This window comes from Lactuca serriola, chromosome 8 (assembly GCF_051521515.1).
Source record: "Lactuca serriola cultivar US96UC23 chromosome 8, Lser_US96UC23_V15, whole genome shotgun sequence".
In the NCBI taxonomy this organism is placed as follows: domain Eukaryota; kingdom Viridiplantae; phylum Streptophyta; class Magnoliopsida; order Asterales; family Asteraceae; genus Lactuca; species Lactuca serriola.
The window spans coordinates 305,300,515-305,310,921 of record NC_136415.1 but is presented as its reverse complement, the minus strand read 5'-3'; the positions used below and the strand labels follow the sequence as shown (position 1 = coordinate 305,310,921).

General features: G+C 33.4%; 1 pseudogene; it reads right to left on the bottom strand.

Moving 5' to 3' along the window:
- Positions 1–8,278: 8,278 nt before the first annotated feature.
- Positions 8,279–10,058, bottom strand: LOC145070643 (RING-H2 finger protein ATL46 pseudogene; annotated as a pseudogene).
- Between the last annotated feature and the right edge of the window lie 349 nt (positions 10,059–10,407).

The window sequence follows — 10,407 nt, the reverse complement described above, 5'->3', positions numbered from 1 at the left end:
ATCCTTTCATCAGACCTCATACCCGTCTCTACTCATCGAGTTAGGCGATGACTCGACGAGTTTTCCTTCTTAATGAACACCGACTGAATCCACATCCGACACGCTGAGTTGTATGAAAAACTCGTCGAGTTCATCATCGACTGATACTCATATCCTGACTTGACTCGCCGAGTTGTATGAACAACTCGTCGATTTACTCTTCATCCTATGAACACGTTCTGTCCTCGACTCGCCGAGTTAATGAATAACTCATCGAGTTCCATGAAGATTGCCTTGGACTCGCTGAGTCCGTTCATGCACTCGCCGAGTACCATGAATTCCCAGAATACTTTGCTTAGTCCAGGACGTTGGGTCACTCCCCTGGACTCCCTAAAACCCTTCCACACTCAACTGGTCCTTACGACCTTCACTGATATGGGACCAAAACTCTTGGACTCGCGCGAGTCCAGGAATGGACTCGCCGAGTCTAACATGTTCCTTACTAAGAACCTTGATTTCTAATGTACAACACTTAACCAAATGATAGATCCAGGCCCCTAAACTCAATCTAGCATGTAAAGTTACAAACTTTACGTACATGCATGGGACATTAGAGCTTAAAAGGCTCTAGAATGGTTCTTTTGTTGCATGGGGCCTTCCTTGGTGCAAAAAGCAACCTAGATCTGACTTGTGGCTCATAAAATGACATACTACAGAAGGCCAAACCCCCAACCATGTTTGCAAACATGGTTGGCCACCAAAAATGGCTCATAAAAGCCCTAAATCACCCCAAATAGGGATCTAACAAAAGAATGAGCAAGGTTCAGACTTTATACCTTCCAAAGACTGTAAATGATGAACCAAACTCGAATCCTTCAGTCCCCTCTTGATCCTTCTATGCTCTTCCTTCTTCCTTGAGACCAAAACTTACAAGAATCACTCAAAAAGCCTTAGATCTTCACAAAAACGGCTAGGGTTTGCTATAAGGAGTGTTTGGGAGCATAAAGGGAAAAGGAGGCTACATAAGGTCGTTTAAATAGGGTGCAAACCCCTGGATTAGGGTTTTTGTCCAAACAGCGGCTACTCGCCGAGTCCGCCACTTAAATCCCGCGCCTCATCCCGCTTCTACTCGGCGAGTCAGTCCTTCGACTCGCCGAGTCCATGGTCAAAAGTGCAAAAATAAAGAAGATTAATTACAGAACACATACCAAGAACCAAGTGATACAAAAACCTTCATTACATATGAATATCTCTCCTTCCCTCATTTGAAATCATCAATTTTTCTATGTAAACACACGCTCTCTTTACCATGTCTAAAAACTCAAAACCCTAAACGCAACTCTCACCTGATAATCCTCATAATCGAAGCTTCTTTCTCCTCCTGTGTTTTGGGGGTATTAGATTTAGGGGGAAATGCGCCGATGTTTGTTTATATATTTGATGATTCTCTCAATCTCCAGGTATTCATCCATAATCTTTTATTTTTCTTTTTGGTTATGGAGATCGACTATCGCCTCTTTTTCTCCCCCATTGCAGTGTTTGTCACCCAAAAATTCAAAGCGATAAATACATGTGCAAATTGAATCCATTATTTTTTTTTCCTGAAGGAAATAAGAATTCATTTCTACTAAAATAACCTAATTTTTTTATGTAATGTAAGGTAATTTATTCTAAAAGAAGCGAAGGAGAAACAATCCAGATGATCATCTTGATCCATGTACCTTTCTCTGTTTCTGAAAGATCCAAGATTTTGTTAGGAAAAAGATCCATAAGGTGGTCGTACACACCTTCAAGATCCATAAGAACACGAAGAACATGAAAGATCCAGAGAAACAATTATTGGAATCATATTATACAATTGTTAGGAAAAAGATCCAAGATTTTGTGCCTAAAGCAATCATGCGGTTTTTGGTGAGTGCTAAATTTTGATAGATAGTTCATGTTTGATCTTTTATTTCAAGATATTTGTATGTGGCTCTTCGTGCCTCAAAGTAGTTGTGATTACGACTAATTTTCAATAGTATGTGAGTTTCTATTTTGTTAAGACTTGAGACAATATTTAAAATCTTTGGTACTTGACTTGATTGTTTTGAATGAATCATTCTGAAAAATAATAATGATGTTGTTTCTTTGGTGTTTTTTTCTCGTAATTAGAGGTTATGGTTTACAACTTATTGTACTTTTGATAATCCGGTGGCTGTTTGGTATCTGATCTTTTAGAAATTTATTCATCTTAGTCGGTATTTTGATCAATTTTAGGTTGTGTGTTTTTTAGGGGTAGAGTTGAGCACTTGAATGGGGAAGTGAAACCAGTAGAAAGAATTGTTGATGACAGAAAGTCGCCTCCATTCTATTAACAAAGTCACTAATAATATATTCTTCGGATACAACATAGGCATAATTAAAATAGTTTTTTTTTTTAATTCCAATGACAATCAAGATGCGAGCTTACCTCTAACCGGGACATGAGTGGTAGTCAAAAGCTTTGGTATGGAATTAGGGTTGCAGCAACTTTATCTTAAAAGGCTTGGTTTAATGACAACCACTGTAGTTTAATTCTATTTTACGTTTATTTTCATTTCCTTAGTATTTTGAAAGTTGGTGGATAGACACATATATGTTGATTCTTTATCTAATATTATGATTTAAAAGTGCTAAATGGTTCCATGAAATTTAAATAGTAATAAATAGCATATTTTGACGCCATTCCTTTGTCCAAAATCTCCAAACCTTATATTTTTATATCTTTTTGTCTACTCTGTTTCTTGGTGAAAGGGTATTTAAAAGAAAGTTTTTTTTTTTCTCCAAATCTAAAAATTTGCTGCATATATAATCTTCTCTCATATAAGAATCCTATCATTTCCTTTGCTTCAAGATTACTTCTCAAGTTTTTTTTATGTATTTATTTATTATTATTCCTTTTTGTGATGAGAGATTCCTGGTATATAATACCAAATTTTAGATCAATTTGAATAGTGGTAGTAATCGATTACGGGAGTAATAGCATAGTAGTTCGATTGATTTGAATTGGTTACAATAATAATCAAATCGAGTTGTAGCATAAGCTTTCAATCGACTTGAGTTTATTTCAATTTAAAAACACAAACCTTAAATTTGTTAACGTTTAAAATATATAATTTTTTTTCTCTAGTTCTCTAAGAATAATTTAAAAACATGAAGCAAAGAAAGCCAATTTTAGAATGTCGTATTAGGTTATTTGTTTATTTATTTGATTGATTCCAATCAGTCAGTATCAATCATATATATATATATATATATATATATATATATATATATATATATATATATATATATATATGAAATTATTATTTAAAAACCATTTTTTAATGTAGTTTTAGTTGATAAAGTTTTAATTTAATTTGATGAAACTTGACTGATATAACTGAGCGGGATTATCTCAAATGAAAACACAAACATCAAAATACATAAAAGTGGAACTAAAACGAAAAAACTTAAATTAGATTGAAAAACTTGAATTTGAACCGAAAATAATAATGTCAAAGGCCGTTGGACCAAGCTGCACTAGAATGAAACCGAAAAAAATACGCAACAAAATAAAGACCCGCCCCAAAAAAAAGTGTACGAAAAAGCTGCCGAAATTATATAAATGGTCCATGTGGTTTTCCATATATTTTGTTTTCGTCCTGACCTTTTTTTTGTTATATATATGGCCAAATGGTTTTCGTTCCAAAAAGAAACCAATTGCCGAAACATGGTATTCGTCGCCCGTCGCATTGCGTGGGTATACTTATCCAGATTTTCTTCACAAATATTAACTAAAAGGAGACAATGTGATATTTTTTCTCAAAATACTTTTAGTTAATGTCAAGTTCATACTATTTTTTTATCAAAGTTTTATTTTTTTATCCATGTGAAATCACAAGAAACTAAACATTATCTACCGAAAGAAAATAATTGTCAAAAAAAAACTATTCATCGCCCGTCGCTTTGCGCGGGTAAACGACTAGTATATATATATATATATATATATATATATATATATATATATATATATATATATATATATAATTAGCATCTTCACGACCATTTTAGACTGAAATTATATTCAATCATCTATTCTTCTCCCTCTAATACTACATTTTCATTCTACTTTGAATGTAACATCCATGCCTACAAAGATCGACAGTATTGGATAATTGTTGTAGCCATCACTTTGAAAACCATACCTAACTAGTTGGTTTGTATATATATATATATATATATATATATATAATTAGCATCTTCACGACCATTTTAGACTGAAATTATATTCAATCATCTATTCTTCTCCCTCTAATACTACATTTTCATTCTACTTTGAATGTAACATCCATGCCTACAAAGATCGACAGTATTGGATAATTGTTGTAGCCATCACTTTGAAAACCATACCTAACTAGTTGGTTTGACCTATTAAAACGGGACCCGATCTGGTTAGCGGTTTTTAGACGCCCAAAAACCGATCCAAACACTTAAAAACTAGTTTTCAAAAATATAGATTTATTTATTATTATTATTTAATTTTGCTAACAATACATGGCAATTTGTTATTTGTGTGTGTTTGCATTAATGGATAAGTCAATAGAAAAAGGAGTAAAAGAACTTATATGAAACATGTGTTTGAGTAAAAGAACTTATATGAAACATGTGTTTCATAGTATTTTGAGTTTATATATATATATATATATATATATATATATATATATATATATATATATATATATATATAGGGTTAGGTTATTTTGTTTTCACTATCTATTGTGTACATGTATGACTGATTCTGGACCAATCATTTTAGTTATTTTAAGAAAGTAATTAATGCATATTATATGTTGAAGATATAATAGTTATTAATTACATCTTCAGCATTTAATATGCATTAATTATTTTTTTAAAATAACTAAAATGATTGTTCCATAATCAATCATACAGGCACACAATAGATAGTGAAAACATTTGAACCTAACTCTATATATATGTATATATATATATATATATATATATATATATATATATATATATATATATATATATCACAATACCAAGTGTGTTGGAAATGTGTGTATCCCTATTAGTTGATGATTCAAGTCTCGTGATAGTTAAAATGTATGGATTTAAAAGTAGGTTTAAATGGATGTGTGAGCTACCATTCTATAAAAAATGACATCATCCAATTTTTTTTTAACCAACCCGACTAGTTGAACCACAGAACTGTTAAAGCGATTTTATAATGGGAAACAAAGTTTGGTTGCGGACAAATTTATTTTAAAAATATTATATTAAACACATGATTCAATAATTTTCCTAGACAAAATTGCAAAAATGGTCCCTGTGGTATGCGTTTTTTTGGGATTTTAGTCCATACCATAGCTTTTTTGGATTGGTGGTCCTTTTGAGCTAGTTTTGTTACGTTTTTGGTCCCTCCAAATAGTGTAATGATTGTAATACCCTTGGGGTATTTATTTTCCATTTTCTCTCATTTTTTAAATATAATACTAATTTATTTATTTTAATAATTAAAAAAAATAAAAAAGGGCCCACCCTCTCTCTCTCTCTCTCTCTCTCTCTCGGTCACCGGAAAAACGCAACCTTAACCATAGTTGCCGCCTCCCTCGATTCCAAAAATTTATCCCCTTTATTTCGATGGCAAGACGACCCAACCACCTCCAGATCACCACCGTTGCCAGCTGAAGAAATCCCATATCACAAACAGTCACTAACGGCTTTGTTCAATGGGGAAGAAGAACCGTCCACCAATTAACCTCCTATATTTTTCTGTTTTCGACCACCGTCCACCACACACACACACACAAGAAACCCGAAAATCAATTCTTTCTCACTCACATTGATTTGAAACACCATTTTTTTTCTTTTTCTATCTCTATCTCTCACAGATCTGAGGTGGTGTTTGAAACCAGACCTGAAATGTTAGTGTTTGTTGACGGTGGTGCCAGAAACCACAAGTCGCCGTCTCTACTAGGGTTTGTAGAGTCGCTGCTGGTTACTGGTGCCGGAGGCTAGGGTTTTGCGATGAGAAGAAAAATAAAAAGAAGGAGGAGATACATGGGGCTATCGTGATGAAGTAGGAGGGTTGAGAGGGTGGTTGAAACGGCTGGAGTTTATCGCCAAAGGAAGTGGCAGTCGGTGGTTCCGACGTGCTCTTTCTTGTTCGAAATTCCTTCACCGGGGTAGTTTCCGATCTAAGATAGAGCAACATCGATCAAGGGTGCTGAGGGGGTTGTCGTTGACATAAGAGGGGCTGAGGAGGGTTGGCGATGTCTGTGAAGGAGGGTCTTCTGACGAGAAGAAGAATAGAAAGAGGGAGGTGATACCTAGGGCTATTTTAGCCTCATCGGAAATAAACACATACACATACGAGAGAGAGAGAGAGAGATGTGGGTCCAATTTAATTTGTTATTTTCTTTTTCATTTAAATTAAATAGAAAAAAAATAAAAAAATATCAAAAGGGCATTACAGTCATTTCAGTTTACCAAGGGACCAAAAACGCAACGAAACTACCTCAAAAGGACCACTAATCCAAAAAAGTTATGGTTTGGACTAAAACCCCAAAAAATGCATACCACAAGGACCATTTTTATAATTTTGTCATTTTCCTATTACTGCAATATAATTTCCAAGAAAAGTGTGTTCAAAGTGTCTAATCTTTGGTTTATAACGTAGGATTATTTAAATAAAAAATTTATAATCATACTTTATATATTATTCATTTCTTGAAGGAAAATATTGATATATCAACCCAACTTGTTTTAATGCAAAGACATGTCAACCTTTCATCTCCTCAATTAGTCTATTTCGTAAAAGAAAACCGAGTGATAAAGAAAGGTGGGGACATAACTAAATATTTTTGGAGCCATTGATGTAAAATAAACGCCACTACCAAGTGGTTGAAGAATTTTTTTTCAATCTACATATGATCACCCCACATGCCATGAGTACCACTCCAATGTTATACCCTTTGTTAGTTTAAGTCATGAATGCCTCTCAAACTCATCACTCTTCATGGATCCCACTATTGTTTTGCGGTCATAACTCCACGAACTCTCAAAAAATTAAAAAAAACGTTAGGTAAAGGTAATTTATGAATTTAAATGTATAAATTAAATTACATGTTTTTCAACTCATTTGGTTTGATGTTTTAAAAGGAGAGGCAAAACAAAAGAATTAACACACAATGTTACTCACGTTGTGGGACCAAGGCCTTTATAGTCTTCGATGTTTTCAAAGTTTTTATGTTGGAGCTTCAGAATTTTATAAAGTCTTGTAAGGCACTAGGCAAAATAAAGAGATTATTCGCAGAATCGGATTGGACTGGAGAATGCCATTAATTGCTATATGAAGTGGAATAGCCAGATGCGAACTGGTGTTACCAGCACAGGATGCAAATAGGTTGCCCAGACGAGGTCTTTCATCCACTAGTACGAGGAAGGTTAAGGAGCTAGGGCTAGCATTTCTTTACAGTGGGGAACACTATCTATGGATAGAGCTTAGTTAATTAGAGAATTCAAAAGTAGCTCGCCTTTAGTCAACTAGTACAAGAAAGTGGAGGCTCAATGAACTGTATAAAAGTCCTGATATCTCGTTGTAATCCCAAGCATGCAATCTCATTCACAAAACTAGTTGATAGCTACAAAATTGGTAACATGAAGTTAGAAGTTGAAAACTGAAAATTGTAGCTTTTATTTTGTAAAAGTGTTCGCAATAGTAGATATTAACTTTTAAAGATGTAAAATTAGATAAAACTATAAACTAAAAGCTTCCAAAAACTATTTGCAAGAAGAAGCTTTCTGTTTATGATTTTTTGTTTAAAATAAAAGTTAAAAACTTGTACCGTTTTTTTTAAGTTCCCAAAAACATTATGCAAACATTCCCTATATCGAGCTTATAATGCTAATTTAGTCTTTTAAGTCAACCAACTCAATTAAGTTTTAGTTAGCTTTACTCAACAAAAAAATAGGATCACGACACTATAAAATAAATCATAGTGTCGATTTACATATTTTAGGATATTATACAAAAACAAGGTTCCAATTGAATTATTGTACATTTAAGTCATTAATCCAAAGAAATATGATGCAATTAGGACATTATACAAAAACAAGGTTGCAATTAAATTATTAAATTATTACACATTTAAGTCATTAATCCAAAGAAATATGATGCAATTAGGACATTATACAAAAACAAGGTTGCAATTAAATTATTAAATTATTATACATTTAAGTCATTAATCCAAAGAAATATGATGCAATTAGGACATTATACAAAAACAAGGTTCCAATTGAATTATTATACAATTAAGTTCAAAAGTTTTACATATTTTAGGAGTTTTGAGTCTATAAAAAACCAATTGAATTAACTAAATCAAGATAAATACAAGTAAAATTTCATACATTTTGGCTATAGTATGAGTATGCCTACATTGAGAGCCGATTTAACGAATCTTGAAAGTTAAGATGACCTTTCTTGGACCAAAGCCAAATCTTAGAAACAGAAAAGCTCTCACCTTTCCCCCGATTCCTAATTTCTTTTCCATCTCCACCCTCATTTCTCAAATCACTATTTCCAATAATACCCCTCATATTACTACCCCTAATCGGACAAAATGTCACTTGTAAATCTGAGTTTCCCACAACATACTCATAAGATCCCATCGAGTAACACCTCCTTTCGTCAAGATTCCCATTGCTAGTTTGTCCCTCATCTTGCTTATCTTCTTTATCACGATTCATACCTTTAAATTTCCCAAGTATTACCGGATATACCCTTTCAGCCTGATTGAAATTACCAGAAACCCCTTCACGATCGTCGTCGTCTTCTTCTTGTTGGTCAAAGTCAAAGTCAAAGACTGGATTTACAACAGAAAACCCAGGTGTAAAAAGGTTCCCTCTACATAAAGGGCAAGTTGAATTCGATAGTAACCAAGTGTCTATGCAATGAATATGGAAAGCATGGCTGCATGCAGGAAGTAGCCTCAGATTGTCCTTTTTGGTAAATTCACAAAGGCAAACAGCACAATGAAGAGGCTCTTTTAAACCGATTAATTCTTCGTAAACGAACACTGGGAGAGCATCAATGGAGGATTGATCCAATCCAGAATCATGCAATTTGAAGAGCTGTTGCAATTGTCTTTGATAAACAGCAGCATCCACATCGCTACTTTCATGAAATCTTGTGGATTGATGATGGGAATTTGAATATAATCTTATCTTGTTCATGAGAAATCTCACAAGAAAGTGTAGCAGACAACAAGTTACGAAAATAATTACTACAATAATCATAATGTTTCTAGCAAGAAACACAGATGAATTGGCGGCAGGAGGCGAAAAGGAGTCCTGTTTGATAAGGGCTTCAATCCGGCGCATTTTAGCAAATGGGAATGCTACGATAAACATAAAGATTGTTCTTGAATCAAATCCCTAACTCATGAACTCGACTAAGTAGTATAAATTACAAGAAACCCACTTGAAATAAGTTAAAAGAACTTCAATCAACCATAATGTTTCGATCAAAAAACAGTGGTAGGAGGATTAAGAGAGGTGAAAAGGAATCCTGTTTGATAAGGGGTGTAATTCGGCTCAATATAGCAAATGCTATGCTTCATAAAAACATCACGCTTTTCAAGAATTCATCAAGATTGCTCTTGGGATCAAACCCAACTCATGAAATCGATAAATTAGTATAAATTACAAGAAACCCAATAAAAACAATTCGAAATAGCATGAAACTACTACGATCTTGATTTCAAAATGAAATCTTCGATACTTTTAACGATGAAAAAAGGGTTTTTTTTTCTTACCCACCTCACATTACCACAATTTTCTGATTACTCAAAGTTGTAACTTGTTAGTGGTTCTTTGAGAAATTTGTGATGAGTAGAATCTGGATTTTGTAATGGAGAAAGAAATTTTTAGAGAAAGGGGATTTTGGTGTTCTTGAGTAGTGTGAAACAGGGTTTGGTTGGTGTGCGGGACTTGGATATTTGAACTATCTCCCAAATAGTTGTTTCAATCTTAAGACCAACAGAAGCAAATGGGGACATGGGGTAGCATCGTAGGCCGTAGCAATAAGTAGCACAGGGCAAATTTGACATTTACTAAGGATATATATAGACTAAACTTTATATTATGGTCACTTGGTTAACTCAAAATTGTCATTTTGATCTAAAAAAGTTTGAACTAGCATTACATATCCAAAATTTTATTTTGTTGCGGTCTAATTTGCTTTGAATTTTTTTCTAATGACTATTTTGCCCATATTTTTTATTTTTCAGTTTTTTATTATTTTTATTAATTTTTCTTTTCCATTTTCTTATTTATTTTGTTGATTTTCAGATTTAAAAACAAAACTAAAAAAAACCCACCCATACTACTACACCCACCCAGTAT